This window comes from Hyperolius riggenbachi, chromosome 1 (genome assembly GCF_040937935.1).
Source record: "Hyperolius riggenbachi isolate aHypRig1 chromosome 1, aHypRig1.pri, whole genome shotgun sequence".
Classification (NCBI taxonomy): Eukaryota; Metazoa; Chordata; class Amphibia; order Anura; family Hyperoliidae; genus Hyperolius; species Hyperolius riggenbachi.
In genome coordinates, this window is record NC_090646.1 from 166,588,141 (window position 1) to 166,604,375 (window position 16,235).

Consider the following 16,235-nt stretch of genomic DNA (forward strand, 5'->3'; position numbering starts at 1 on the left):
AAATTTCCTTCTGTTTTAAAAAGGCAAATTACACCAATACAGTGTGCGGCATTGCAGGAAGTGGCGACAGTGGAACGCACGATGGAACACGGAAGAGGTGAGTCATCCCCGCCCGCTGCCTATTACTAATAGTGGCGGCTGCTACTGTGCTTAAGCAGGAGGGGGAACACAAATGGGGGACCCAGGTAAGGGGGGGGGTTCCTGCTGAGCTTAAGCTGGAGGGGGAGTGCACATGGGGGACCCAGGTGAGGGGGGGTTCCTCCTGCTGAGCTTAAGCTGGAGGGGTAGTGCACATGGGGGACCCAGGTGAGGGGGGGGGTTCCTGCTGAGCTTAAGCTGGAGGTAGAGCACACATGGGGGACCCAGTTGAGGGGGGTCCAACCCCCCTCCCCGCCGCTGTGCCCAATACCCCCTTCCTGCCCTCTACCCTCTTATGCGGCGTATGCTACGCCGCGGGTCGGCTAGTTTTTTCTATTTTCAAAGTTCGCATCCCCATTGAAGTCTATTGCGGTTCACGAACTTTTCGGCGAACCGAACCTTCCGCGAAGGTTCGCGAACCGAAAATCGGAGGTTCGAGTCATTACTCAGGAATTTGGGGGCCTGGAGGTAAACTGCTTTGTGGTAAGGGGGTGAGTTAAAAGTTAGGCACGAGCAGGTGGGTTAAGGGCTAGGAGCAATCGGGGGGAGTGGGGGGAGGTGTTAAGGGATAGGCACTGTTGGGGGTTAAGAGTTAGACATCGATAGAGGGACGGTTAAGGGTAAGGCATCGGTAGAGGGAGGGCTCTGTGTGAGAGTAGGGTTAGGTCATAGTAAAATAACAGTAAAGATTATTGGAATTAAGTAGTAGTATATCGGTAATTTTACTGATATTCTACTAGTGGCAATATCTGCCTTTATTATTACATGTAAGTGCAGCATCACCCTAAAGGTGGTCACACACGATACAAGAAAATTTCGGATTTCCCGTTTTCTTCGATTTTAATTGATCCGGAATGCCAGATATTATTCTTCAATCTTTCTAAAGATTGTATGGTGTGTATTGGATTGTTAATTTATTAATATACACACCCTAGCAATTTTGTCAGAGTTTCCAATCATTTTTATCATAATTGGGGGAAAAATTGCACATACAGTATGTGTGTGGTACATTGGTCATATTTTTGAAATGTTACAATCAGTCAGAAAAATTTATTGCAATTTTTAAATTGAACAGATATTTAAAAAATTGTATGGTGTGTGGCCACCTTAATAAAAGAGAGGAAATACACTGTTTCACCCTACATAAATACTGGGTTTGGACTAGGCTTCCTCACCACCGTGAGCAATGATAGATAGAGTACTGGTAAGGCTGTTTCTTTTGAGGTGGAATTTGAGCCTTTGGCCAGGGTTCAAATCCCGGCTCAAGCCAGTATGTAAAACTGTAAAGAGTATTTAGGCAAGACTCCCTGGTTACCTGTGAAGTACACCTTAAGTGGCTGCAGCCCTGATGGGCTTTGAGAAAAGCAGGATATAAACGTTTTGTGACTTGTCTAAAGTAATGCTGCCATAGGGTAGAATGTAAGGACAGGAAAGGAAACATTGCACTGCTGACAGCTACCAGGTGGTGGCCCACAATACAGGCCCAGACAGGTATTGTGAGGTGTACATGGCAAGAGCAGCAAATGTCTGCAACTGGTAATCAGGCAATCCAAATTAGTTATTACAGGTCTTGGCAGAAGTAAAGTGAAATATAGCATAGGTAAACAACCGGAGATCACATTTTCTAAGCAAGGCACCAAAAAACAGGGGAGATGCAGTCAGACACAGAGGGGAGATGCAGTCAGCAGGGCCGGGCCGAGGCATAGGCTGGAGAGGCTCCAGCCTCAGGGCGCAGTGTAGGAGGGGCGCACAATTCATTCAGCTGTCATTCCTAATTGTGTATGAAGCAGAAAGAAATAAGAAAAGGGGATACACAGCAGTGACTGCAAGCCAGATAACTAGAGATTAAGGTGTTAGGGAGGTTGTGGGCCCTGTGGCCCTCTTAGTCTAATAGCAATCAGTGTGTGACTGCTCGAGTGGGAGGGATAGAGGGGCGCACTTTGGTGTCTCAGCCTTGGGTGCTGGAGGACCTGGCAGTCAGACACAGGACAGATCGGGTAGAGATAAGGGTGTGATTCACAAAGCAGTGCTAAGTGTTAGCACACTTGTGAAAAGCCCTTTATCACGCCTAAAGTTAGTTTAGGCGTGATAAATAGCACTCATGCGCAAAGTCCCGCACGCAAAATTTTGATCACGCACAGCTCGGTGCATGCGAAACGTCACATCGCGATGCGAAGAAAACGGCGCACCCAATGCACCTATATGTTTTGCGCACAAGACTTTGCGCACAAGTGCTATTTTAAAAAACTGTGCTAACCTACCCCGCACCCTGGTTAACACGCCCAAAGTCTTTAGGTGGGCTAAGTAGGTTAACACCGCTTTGTGAACCGGCGCTAAGCTGGTTAGTGAGCCCTATCACTTAGTGGGCGCAAACCACGGCACTAAGTGGTTTGTGCCCACACATCTCTCTCAGTCCCGCTCAGTGCACCTGTATTAGTGCGTGGTGCGACAATAACGTTGCACCCGCTGCCCTTTAAATGTCGCACGGTGCCCCCGAAGCGGTGCATCAATCGTCGTACCGGGTGTGACATTTAAAGGGCAGCGGGTGCGACGTTATCGTTGCACTGCGCACTAATACTGGCGTACAGCACTGTGCGCGCACTGAGCGGGGCTGTGCGCAAAGTAGCTCTGCGCGGCCATTAGTGCGCGCAGAGCTACTTAAGGGGTCACTAAAAGGCTTTTCAGAGAGGCGCAAACACTTAGCACCACTTTGTGAATCAAGCTCCAAATCTGTTGGTGACAAGGCTCATCTGATCTACCACAGGCACTCCTGTCCCTGGTCTTCATGGGTACCCCCTACCCATTCCAGTGCCAAAGGACAGCAAGCTCCACCTGGTGTATATTGAATCGTGAGATTGGTCACGCTTGTATGCTTGTATGAGCAGGAGCATACCTTGCTGTACATTGGACACTCCCAAATCAGGTGTGCTTGCACAATCAAAACTGCCAGAAACCCGGCCACACATGCAGCAACAGGACTGAATATCCTGACAAAATGTTTGACACATCCATTTCCTTGCACAATATTGCATACACAATTATGCAAACCCCTGGGTTTTCAGAATAATGATAGATCATGCTCAGCAAAACTCACACACAAGGGGCTTGATTCACAAAGCAGTGAGAACTGTTATCACGCTGTGAAAAGTGCTTCGCGTGAAATTTAGCGTGAAAACAGTTATTGCGCACAAAAATTCACATTCGCACAATAACACTAATTTGTCATTCCTTAACGTTCCGCATTCACGCAATAAATTTGCGTTATTGCGCGAATGTGAACATTAATGTGCAAAAATCCATGAACGCAAATTTTTGCACGCGCTAACTGTTTTTCACACAAAAACACGTGCAAAGCACTTTTTTACAGCTGTGGCAACAGTTATCACTGCTTCGTGAATCAAGCCCAATTTAAAGAATGACATGGAAATCACTGTGCAACGCTTATATAAGGAAGGAATGTGCTGGAATTCAAGAGGCCTGCAGTGTCCTAATAATAAAAAAAATTGAACGTGTATTATTTACATTTTTAATATACTCTAGATAATGACCATATGTACCCCTGATAGTCTGGTATAACACATCACATCTGTAAGAAAAATGTTTCTCATTTATGGCCATGATGGTGCCAGAGGGTAAGAGATAAATATCTGTCACCTCTCCAGCTTTTGCCAAGAAAATTACTTTTGGCTACGAAGATTTGTACAATGGAATATTAACAGTAGAAATTTGTCTTGAGAGCATTGATCTATAATTGGACATTCTGTGATTCTGCCATGAGAATCATTCTCTCTGTTTTGTTATAATCTGACACACAGAACGCACTGCAATGTGCTGCTTTTAATGGATTAAAGTCTTGACCTTTATGTACTACTTTCACGGCACTGTGTAATGGTACTGCTAACTATACTATGGGCTTGATCCACTAAACCGTGATAACTCATATCACGGGCGTTTTCGTGCGCATTTGCACACAAAAACAATATAGTTTGCGCACTAAATTCACATTTGTGCGCAAAAACACGCAATTGCATGTGAAAATTCACGATCGCGCGTAAGCGCAAAAATGCGCGTGAATACAGCCATGATATGAGTTATCACGGTTTAGTGAATCAAGCCCTATGTGGTTATTACTAGGTGCAGTTTTCTCACTGTAATTACATGGTGCTGCTTTAAATGCTGCACTATTGGCTGTAACAGTTCTGGTTATGATCTGGAACTGATTATAGTGAGGTGCAATTTTTTGCTGTAACACATAACGGAACCGACCATGGCACTCTGATGTTGCACTGTCTTGCCTTGTAATGTGACCTTGTCCTAATTAAAATGAATATTGGTTCTAAGAAATTACTCAGCACCACCCTGTTGTAAACATGCACTGGATAGTCTATATTGTGTGTACGTATGGTAAAAAAGGATGCGGGATATAGCCGAAATTATAGTTGTAATGTAAAACAATATTTTTCATTTATAATTGCGCAAAAAAGTGGGATCAGCGCATAACCAGGCCGCCTCCGAATGGCCTCTGCTCAGAGATGCGCTGAGCCCCCCCAGAAACTACAAAACGCACCTTGAACCCAAACAGAGGTTCTACATATACACCAAAGGCAAAACTGTTAAGTGGGAGCAGCTGACCAGAAATAAATTAAAACATAGCAAAGAAATGAACAGCGCTACTTAAAAACAGATGAGTGCTTACCTGCAAAAGAGTGCAAGCCCCACTTATGGGATAAAATACACACTGAGCATACACACATGACCTGTCTACCACTTGGAGAATGTTAGTTTCCTATAACAGCTTGCATGCAACTTGTTAAGTACTTGTCCCTCCCACTGTCGAAGAAGTCTTTCCTCCATGGGAGGGGACCTAACACTAACTAAATCCTACCCATGCATATGCATAGCCTGGGCGCGCTACCAAGAAAAATTGAGAATTGCGCAAAAAAGTGGGATCAGCGCATCACCAGGCCGCCTCCGAATGGCCTCTGCTCAGAGATGCGGACAAGTACTTAACAAGTTGCATGCAAGCTGTTATAGGAAACTAACATCCTCCAAGTGGTAGACAGGTCATGTGTGTATGCTCAGTGTGTATTTTATCCCATAAGTGGGGCTTGCACTCTTTTGCAGGTAAGCACTCATCTGTTTTTAAGTAGCGCTGTTCATTTCTTTGCTATGTTTTAATTTATTTCTGGTCAGCTGCTCCCACTTAACAGTTTTGCCTTTGGTGTATGTCACGTTCCGTAACAACTAGAGAGGACAGAGAGTGACTGATCTCTGGAGATCTGCAGTATCGCCAGAAATACAGATATACCTGATTATAAGTGATCTGCAGTCTCACCGATAATCCGATATATACGCTAACCTCTGTCCACCCAAAATGGGGTGTAATGATTGGTGCAAACAATAATAGCGTATTGTTCTGTGGCGAGGGCCCACAGAACACAGACTACCGTCCAGCGGCAAGGGCCCGCTGGCGGGGATGGTCGACAAGCAAGGATCGGCAACAGGTAATCAGAAATACGAGGTACAAAATCAGGAGGCGGAGGCGGAGTCTAGAAGGCTAGCCGGGGTTCGGCAACAGAGATCAGAGATACGAGGTACAGAGACGGTAGGCAAGAGAGTAAACGAGGGCACAGCAAGGTAGGCAACTGGAAATCAGATAGGCAGCAGTACAGAAGGATTAGGCAAACTCAGAGTCAAGGACAGGCAAAAGATCAAAGACACAGGTAAATACAATGGTATATTTCTTCCAGTACCTATATATTGGCGTAACCAATATATAAGTATACTGTGGATCCGAGAGCTAGCACAGAGTGTGATCGCTACAGCGGACAAAGAGTACTGACAGTCTGCTGCTTAAATGCAGATTGTTCCTCCAGGAACCCCCACCCCCCGGATGATGTCAGCAAGGGGCGGAGCGTGCCTCAACAGGGCGGATCAAGGCAACCTTCTCCTCAGGGCATAAAGGGCCTGACGCTCCGTGCGTGAGCGCGTTGCCCGGCCCTGCAATGATGACCTGTGGCTGTGACGGCCGCCGGCGCCGCCAGCTGATGCCGACCGGAAGTTCGGGGATCCGGTGACGTCAGCGCTGCGAGCGGCGTCCATACTGGCCGCCGCTGAAGAGGTGAGTCTCTCCCTGACATTACCCCTCCCCTGAGGCGTGGTCTCCGAACGCGCTAAGGAAGGTTTATCAGGATGGGAGTCATGAAACTCCTGTATGAGTTCTTGTGCATGGCAATGATGAGCTGGTACCCATGATCTCTCCTCAGGACCGTATCCCCTCCAATGAACCAGATACTGGAGAGACCTCCTAAGAAATCGAGAATCCAGTATTCTCTCGACCTCATACTCAGGCTCACCATCCACTAACACAGGAGGAGGACCAGGGTCCACATGCACCGCAGGTTTTAGTAATGACACATGAAATGTTCTCACCCCACGCATAGATTGAGGCAACGTTATCTGATAAGAAACTTTATTGATTCTTTTAGCTACTGGATATGGACCCACAAATTTAGGCCCAAGCTTAGCTGAAGGTTGCCGTAAGGCGATATGCCGAGTGGAAATCCATACAAGATCCCCGGGAGAGAACTCCCACTCAGGTGACCGCTTTCGGTCAGCCTGTACTTTCTGGAGTGAAACCGACTTCTTTAAATTGGCATTTACTTCCTTCCATCGGGATTTTAGTGTCTCCTGCCAGTTTTCTAGGGCAGGAAAAGGAGAAGAACTAACAGGAAAGGGGGAAAACCTGGGAGATCTCCCATTAACAATCTGAAAGGGTGAAAACCCTGAGGAAGAGCTCCGGAGATTGTTATGGGCAAATTCGGCGTATGGTAAGTATTGTACCCATTCTGTTTGGTTATCTGCCACATAACACCGGAGATACTGTTCCAGTGACTGGTTCACCCTCTCTGTCTGACCATTGGTCTGAGGGTGATAACCAGATGAAAATGAAAGCGTAATTCCTAGTACTCTGCAAAATTCTTTCCAAAATTCCGAGATAAACTGCACCCCCCTGTCAGACACTATATTCTCCGGGACCCCATGAAGGCGAAGGACATGGACTACGAATAGCTCAGCCAGTTCCTTGGCGGAGGGAAATTTTCTCAATGGCACAAAATGAGCCATTTTAGAAAATCGGTCAATAATGACCCAAATCACCGTGTTACCATCTGAAGAAGGCAATTCCCCCACAAAATCCATGGATATGTGAGTCCAGGGTTCAGAGGGTATGGGCAGGGGTTGGAGGGTACCTACTGGGGATATATGTGAGGGTTTGCTCCGTGAACATACTGCACAAGAGGCAACAAATTCCTCGACATCCCTCCTCCAGTTGGGCCACCAGACACTCCTGGATAACAATTCTCTGGTTCTGTCAATTCCAGGATGACCTGCCAGTCTGGATGAATGGAACAACTGCAACACCTGTAACCTAAACTGTAACGGAACAAACATCAGATCAGGTGGCTTCCCCGTCGGACTGTCTGGTTGATGAGGAAGAAGAACAGAGGCAAGATCCTCCCTCGAATCTACACAAGCCAACACCACTTTCTCAGATAAAATTGGATCTGGTTCAGAGGGCAATACCGACTCTATGTCAAAACATCGGGAGAGGGCATCTGCTTTGACATTTTTATTTCCCGGTTTGAATGTGATAATGAAGTCAAACCGGGAAAAAAATAAAGACCACCGTGCTTGTCTGGGATTCAATCTCTTGGCCCCCTTCAGATACTCCAAATTCTTATGATCTGTATAAACTGTGATCACATGTTCTGCCCCCTCAAGCCAGTGTCGCCACTCTTCAAATGCCAACTTCACAGCAAGCAATTCCCTATTGCCAATATCATAATTTTTCTCTGCCTCGGAAAATTTTTTCGAAAAAAAAGCGCAGGGATGGAGTCTTCCCTGTGACCCGGTGTATTGTGACAAGACTGCCCCAACCCCAATCTCAGATGCGTCTACTTCCACAATAAATGGTCTGGAAGAATCCACGTGATGCAAAATGGGGGCGGAACAGAACGCTGTCTTAAGGTTTTGAAAAGCGGAAATGGCCTCGGAAGACCAATTGACGGTGTTAGCCCCTTTCTTGGTCATGTCAGTAAGAGGGGCTATCAAGGCGGCATACCCCTTTATGAATTTTCTGTAATAATTAGAAAACCCCAAAAATCGTTGTAGGGCCTTCAGTCCAACTGGCTGGGGCCAGTTCAAAACCGCCGTGACCTTGCTGTTATCCATAGATAACCCGGAACTCGAGATTATATAACCTAAAAATGGAACCTCTGTGACCTCAAATAAACATTTTTCTAATTTAGCATATAATGAATTCTCACGTAATTTGAGCAAAACATACTGAACTTGTGACCGATGTTCCTTGATATCATGAGAAAAGACCAGGATGTCATCTAGATAGACGACCACGAACCTCCCCACAACGTCCCTGAAAATGTCATTGACCAGCTCCTGGAAGACAGCGGGAGCATTACACAGACCAAAAGGCATGACCGTATATTCGTAATGCCCGTCCTGAGTGTTGAACGCTGTCTTCCACTCGTCCCCCTGCCTAATTCTGACCAAATTGTAAGCTCCCCTGAGATCTAACTTGGTAAATATCTGGGCACCTGTGACCTGATTAAAGAGATCATCGATCAGGGGGAGCGGGTAACGATTTTTAATTGTAATGGCGTTAAGAGCTCTGTAGTCAATACAAGGCCGCAGGCCACCATCTTTTTTCTTTACAAAGAAAAACCCTGCCCCAGCGGGTGACTTAGAGGGTCTAATGAACCCTTTCTCCAAGTTCTCCTGGATGTATTCCCTCATGGCCACTTTCTCGGGACCAGTGAGATTGTAAAGGTGACCCCTGGGAGGCATGGTTCCAGGTCTGAGTTCAATCGGGCAGTCATACGGTCTGTGAGGTGGCAGTGAATCAGCAGATCGTGGACAGAACACGTCGGCATAAGATACATATGGCTGAGGGAGTCCCTGAAGAACTAACTGAGTGGCACGGAGAGGTATTTGGGAAATACAGTGCTTCTGACAGTATGGTGACCAGGATAATAATTGCCCGGAGGCCCAATCTATTTGTGGGGAATGCAGACGTAGCCATGGTAGGCCCAAAATAATAGGACAAGAAGGCATTCTGATTAGATAGAATCGTAACCTCTCACAATGTAAGATCCCCACAGTACATGTCAACTCAGGTGTGACGGAGACCGGCAAACTATCCTGTAATGGCGAATCATCAATGGCCGTGACTATGATATGTTTTTCTAACGGGATGACTGGTATGCCCATCTTTAAAGCTAGACTAGAGTCCATAAAATTGGCTGCAGCGCCTGTATCAATAAAAGCCTGCAGTAAACTGACCTGTTTATTCCAGGAAATGGAAATAGGTAATAACACTTTATCTCTGGGAGGTATCGAATTCTCGCCCAGGGTAGTACCTCCGACTAACCCTAGGCGGAGAAGTTTTCCGCCTTCCTGGTACAAACAGATGCGATATGACCTTTCTCCCCACAATAAAGACATAGACCCTCCTTTCTTCTTCTTAACTTTTCTGTCTCAGATAGTTTAGAATGACCCAACTGCATGGGCTCATCAGTGGAAGGAGAGCTGGGAAGACTTATGGGAGTTTGAAGTCGCATAATGGGTCGTTGTCTAGATGACTTATGAAAACGTACCCTTCGATCAATTTTAATAGCAAGGCTTATGGCTTCATCCAGAGTTCTGGGTTCAGGGTGACTTAACATTAATTCAGATACAGAGTCAGCTAACCCCGTCAGAAACCTATCTAAAAGAGACTGTGCCTCCCACCTGGTGGAGAACGACCACTTGCGGAACTCTGCCGCATAAGTCTCAACAGAGTTCTGACCTTGTCTGAGTCTCTTGAGTTTCATTTCAGCTGTGGCGGCTATATCTGGATCATCATATACCACCGCCATGGCATTAAAAAAGTTTTCAACAGAGGTAAGGGCCTCATGACCTAAGGGTAAGCTGTAGGCCCAGGTCTGTGAGTTGCCCTGTAAGAGGGTCTTTATAAGCGTGACCCTTTGTAATTCTGAACCAGATGAGATAGGACGCATCAAAAAATAAGACTGACAGCGATCCCGAAAATTTCGGAAATCGGAATGTTCCCCTGAAAATGGTATCGGTAACGGCATCTTAGGTTCGACAGGTGCTATGGGAGCGGGAACACCTGGTGCCTGCAAGTTTTGCACAGTCTCTGTTAGTCGGTTGATCTGGACCTGCTGGTTTTTAATGGTCTGGTCCAATTGAGCAACGACTGTAGTCAGAGTATTGACCTGCTGGACCAGGGCTTCCATATTAATTGGTCCGCTGTACTGTCACGTTCCGTAACAACTAGAGAGGACAGAGAGTGACTGATCTCTGGAGATCTGCAGTATCGCCAGAAATACAGATATACCTGATTATAAGTGATCTGCAGTCTCACCGATAATCCGATATATACGCTAACCTCTGTCCACCCAAAATGGGGTGTAATGATTGGTGCAAACAATAATAGCGTATTGTTATGTGGCGAGGGCCCACAGAACACAGACTACCGTCCAGCGGCAAGGGCCCGCTGGTGGGGATGGTCGACAAGCAAGGATCGGCAACAGGTAATCAGAAATACGAGGTACAAAATCAGGAGGCGGAGGCGGAGTCTAGAAGGCTAGCCGGGGTTCGGCAACAGAGATCAGAGATACGAGGTACAGAGACGGTAGGCAAGAGAGTAAACGAGGGCACAGCAAGGTAGGCAACTGGAAATCAGATAGGCAGCAGTACAGAAGGATTAGGCAAACTCAGAGTCAAGGACAGGCAAAAGATCAAAGACACAGGTAAATACAATGGTATATTTCTTCCAGTACCTATATATTGGCGTAACCAATATATAAGTATACTGTGGATCCGAGAGCTAGCACAGAGTGTGATCGCTACAGCGGACAAAGAGTACTGACAGTCTGCTGCTTAAATGCAGATTGTTCCTCCAGGAACCCCCACCCCCCGGATGATGTCAGCAAGGGGCGGAGCGTGCCTCAACAGGGCGGATCAAGGCAACCTTCTCCTCAGGGCATAAAGGGCCTGACGCTCCGTGCGTGAGCGCGTTGCCCGGCCCTGCAATGATGACCTGTGGCTGTGACGGCCGCCGGCGCCGCCAGCTGATGCCGACCGGAAGTTCGGGGATCCGGTGACGTCAGCGCTGCGAGCGGCGTCCATACTGGCCGCCGCTGAAGAGGTGAGTCTCTCCCTGACAGTGTACATGCAGAGCCTCTGTTTGGGTTCAAGGTGCGTTTTGTAGTTTCTGGGGGGGGGGGCTCAGCGCATCTCTGAGCAGAGGCCATTCGGAGGCGGCCTGGTGATGCGCTGATCCCACTTTTTTGCGCAATTCTCAATTTTACTTGGTAGCGCGCCCAGGCTATGCATATGCATGGGTAGGATTTAGTTAGTGTTACGTCCCCTCCCATGGAGGAAAGACTTCTTCGACAGTGGGAGGGACAAGTACTTAACAAGTTGCATGCAAGCTGTTATAGGAAACTAACATCCTCCAAGTGGTAGACAGGTCATGTGTGTATGCTCAGTGTGTATTTTATCCCGTAAGTGGGGCTTGCACTCTTTTGCAGGTAAGCACTCATCTGTTTTTAAGTAGCGCTGTTCATTTCTTTGCTATATTTTTTATTTATAGCTTATAAACGAAAATCTAGTGCTTGAAAGGTTGAATAAACGGAAATGAAACGGCAAAATACCGTCTATAACAAAAAACGAAATCGGAAATAAAACGTCAAATAGCGTCTCTAACAAAAAAACACAGATATCTGTTATGACTTACTGCTTTCCTGACTATACCTTTGATCTCTGATTCGGCACCTCGCATATCTGATATTCCGTTGCCAGAATTCTGCAACCGCCGCGCTGGACGCGGAACCAGCCGCCTTACTGTTGTTACATGCAGCGGCTTTTCCACGTTCTGCCCTGTTACCAGAGGCACGCTTCCGCGTGCAAACCGCCGCATTGGACGCGGAATCAGTCGCCTCCTCAGCAGCACACGCGGCGGCTTTTCCGCGTTCTCTCACATTTGTCAGGTTTTTGTTTTTTTTTAATGAAAAAAGTGTTTTTGCCCCCACTATTTTAAACCCCCCTTCCTCCCTCCCCCCGCCAGCCAATCCCAGTGACCAGCTGTCATAGGCTTCAGCCTATTTATTCTAATATATATATTAGAAAAAATAGCCTTACAATCACATATGCATTACAAATCTTAAACTAACGGCAATATTAAAAGCGATGTATTAGTAAAATAATACATCTAAAAACTATGGTCGACGCATTATAAGTCTAAAAAACAAAAGTTAATACCAAAAGCGATGTATTTCTAAAAAGAATAAGGTTGAAAAGATATTTAAGCATTATACGTATGAAAACGAATTTTAAAATGATAAAATAAGTGTAAACAAAAATGTACTTGTTACAGCCCTGAAAGTGAAATTTAATAACGAACAAAATAAGGAAAACACAAAGCCAAACGAATTTGTAAACGATATTTGTAATAAACCTTATTCTGTAAACAAAAACTTTTGTTATCACGACCCCTGCAACCGCTATTTCTCAAGCACCCAAATTTCCCATTAGCCGATATTTTGCATTGCAGTCTATGGCGGCGCCCTTTTTGTCCATTAGCCATATGCACCCTTTTTTTACTGCTTCCGCAGGTAGAGCCAAATGACAGCTCACTTTGCTGTTGCTCAAATCCCCGGCGGCGTTAAATACTATTCCCCCTCTGAGTCACTGCAACTCAGAGGGAGACATCATTTGGGATCCAGTGATTGCTGGAACCCCGAATTACTCTTAGGCCTCTTGCACACTGCAAGTGATTCCGATTCAGATTCCGCTTTTGAATCAGTTTTTACATCCGATTCAGATTCCGATTTGCAGTGTGCAGGGAGCAAACTGCAAATCGGAATTGGAATCGGATGTAAAAACCGATTAAAAAGCGGAATCTGGATCGGAATCGCTTACAGTGTGCAAGAGGCCTTACACAACACAACCACGCTCTATAACATTACTGCTATAGCGGCGCCTAATTTTGGCGCTAGGGACCGAGCATCATGCACCAAACCACCTGCTTCGTATATTGCAGCCTGGTTTTGGCTTTACATCACTTAATTTTGAGTATACTGAACAGAGATGAATGAAAGGAGATTTGTCTTTACTAATCTTTTTGCAAAGAATCAAATGCTTAAGTCCTTCTCGACCGCCAAACGCCAATAGGCGTGGGGAAGGTGGCAGCCCCAGGACCCACTAACACCAAAAAGGGTCAAGTCCAGGGGCAGGGTTTTGCAGGGGATCGCGCGCACTGATGCTCTGCTTCCGTTACCAGTCTACCAGCGGCAATCACCGCTAGCAGACTGTTAGACGGCAAAACCACCATCTGTTTACATTGTACAGCACTTCGATCTATGGCAGAGCTGTACTGGGGACAGCCGTGTCACTCGGCTTTCCCATGGAGAGGCTAAGAGAGTGATTGACTATAGCTATGTGCGGTGCGTGCAAAAAGACACACCAGTGCGTGCAAAACGTTGCACCGTCCACGTGCAAAATAGCCTGATAAGCATACTTTGCACGCGGACGGTGCGACATTTCGCGTGCACCAAATAGCGCACGATCAGTAACAGCTTTGCCCGTGCAAACTACTTAGCACCCTAGTTTGCATGCGCAAAGCTTTTAGGCGTGCTAACTATGTTAGCACCCTTTTGTGAATCAAAGCCCATTGCATTCTCAATAGAACATAGTTTAAATCAGAATCACAATCAGGATCAGTTTTATTCACAGAGTACAATTATTGTAGTACCCGGAATTAACTGCGGTGCACATGGCATTGACAAAAGAACAGGCTATCATCGGCAAACAAAAACAAAAAATGCAGAACAACAATATAAAACGAAAAAGAAAAAAAAAAAAAAAGAAGGAAAACAGAACTGCAAGAAGAATAGGCAATAATGCATGCAGACAGTCATTTACAACATTGAGATGGATATAACTGGGCAGGCAATAATACACTTCAGAATAAAGCGTTAATAGTGAGCTGAACAGTGAGCTAGAAAGTGTGCTGCACCCATGCATGCTTGGAGGGCCCGGGCAAGTTTGGAAATAAAATTGAGATCTGTGCCATTTTCCATGCTATTTCTAGGAAGTTCACATTAACCTTTTGTAAGTTTACTGTCACTAGTTCGTTATAAACTCTATTTTCTTTAAGTACAGTGCCTTCTTCAAATCTGTCTTCAAAATGGAAATACATAATTGCCAGAAGTCCACAGTGCAGTTTGATTAATGTCAAGTATGTAAACTCTTGACCTAATCCTTTCTCTAACACAGTGGCCTTTAATTCAACTCCAAATATCAAAGTTGTAAATTAAATTTTTCCCTGCTAAGTTTAAATTGAAAATCATTGCAGCAATAACAGCAAGTATAGAGGATGACTTTTGAAGTCAAGGCAATGACAAGTGAGTGGCAGAGAGAGAATGGATGGAACGAGGCACAGAATATATTGCAAGTAGAACACTGTTTATCTTAGCTGTTGAAGAAAAATATTTTGGAGCAACTTATCCTTAGAGCTATTATAGTGTCAAGTTTAATTATGGGACAGTTACTGAAATACCTCATGGGCTTAATATTAGAGGGATCACTTGGATACAGTCAGGCGGCCAGCTGATTGAATAAAGTAACCAGGAATAACTGTTTTAAAGAAAACCTGTAACGAAGAAAACCTCCCCTGGGGGGTACTCACCACGGGTGGGGGAAGCCTCCAGATCCTATTGAGGTTTCCCCCGTCCTCCTCGGTCCCATGGCGGCGGCGAACATCCTCCCGGACGGGGGCGATGTAAATATTTATCTCCCTGGCTCCAGTGCAGGCGCAGTATCGGCTCTCCGCACGGAGATAGGCGCAAATAGCAGTTACTCTTTAATAGATGTATGTCTTTAATAGACATACATTTTTAGAAAATTGATCATATATCATTTTGTACTTAAAATTATTAAACTAAACAACATTTTGTATGATTCCTTATCAGTGCTCAGCCACTGATAATGAATCATAGAAAGTTTTGTAGACAAGGATTTGTAGGCAGTCCCTACTCAGTGTTCATCAGGCTCTTGTGTACAGCACCCACCCCCCAACCTCTCTACCCCTTCCCAAGTGCTGTGTACTGTAGTGATGCTGGAGAAGTCCGCAGAGCCAGTTCTGCCCTACCAGAGATGGACAGAGTGAGTGTAATAAGCTGAGGCTGGGAGCACACTCGTCTGTCAGTTTTCTGCATGTGTTGTGTGAAACATGCACCTTTAATCACAGAAGCTAATGTGTTAGATAGAGAAAGTGTGTGCAGTGCTTCACTTTTTATCTGAATGGGGAAAACAGGAGGAAAACACATTCAAGCGTGCACTAGCCAATTAAATAACACTAGCCGACCCGCGGCGTAGCATACACCGCATAAGAGGGTAGAGGGCAGGAAGGGGGTATTGGGCACTGCCACAGCGGCGGGGAGGGGAAGCATCCAGAACCGCTGGTGTATAGCAAGTAGTGTTGGGCGAACACCTAGATGTTCGGGTTCACGAACGTTCGCCGAACATCGCCGCGATGTTCGGGTGTTCGCGCCGAACTCCGAACATAATGGAAGTCAATGGGGACCCGAACTTTTGTGCTTTGTAAAGCTTCCTTACATGCTACATACCCCAAATTTGCAGGGTATGTGCACCTTGGGAGTGGGTACAAGAGGAAAAAAAATATTTGAAAAAGAGCTTATAGTTTTTGAGAAAATTGATTGTAAAGTTTCAAAGGAAAAACTGTCTTTTAAATGCGGAAAATGTCATGTTTCTTTGCACAGGTAACATGCTTTTTGTCGCCATGCAGTCATAAATGTAATACAGAGAAGAGGTTCCAGGAAAAGGGACCGGTAACCGTAACGCTAACCCAGCAGCAGCACACGTGATGGAACAGGAGGAGGGCGGCGCAGGAGGAGAAGGCCACGCTTTGAGACACAACCCAGGCCTTGCATGAGGACAAGAAGCGTGCGGATAGCAATGCTTTTTGCCGCCATGCAGTCATAAATGTAATA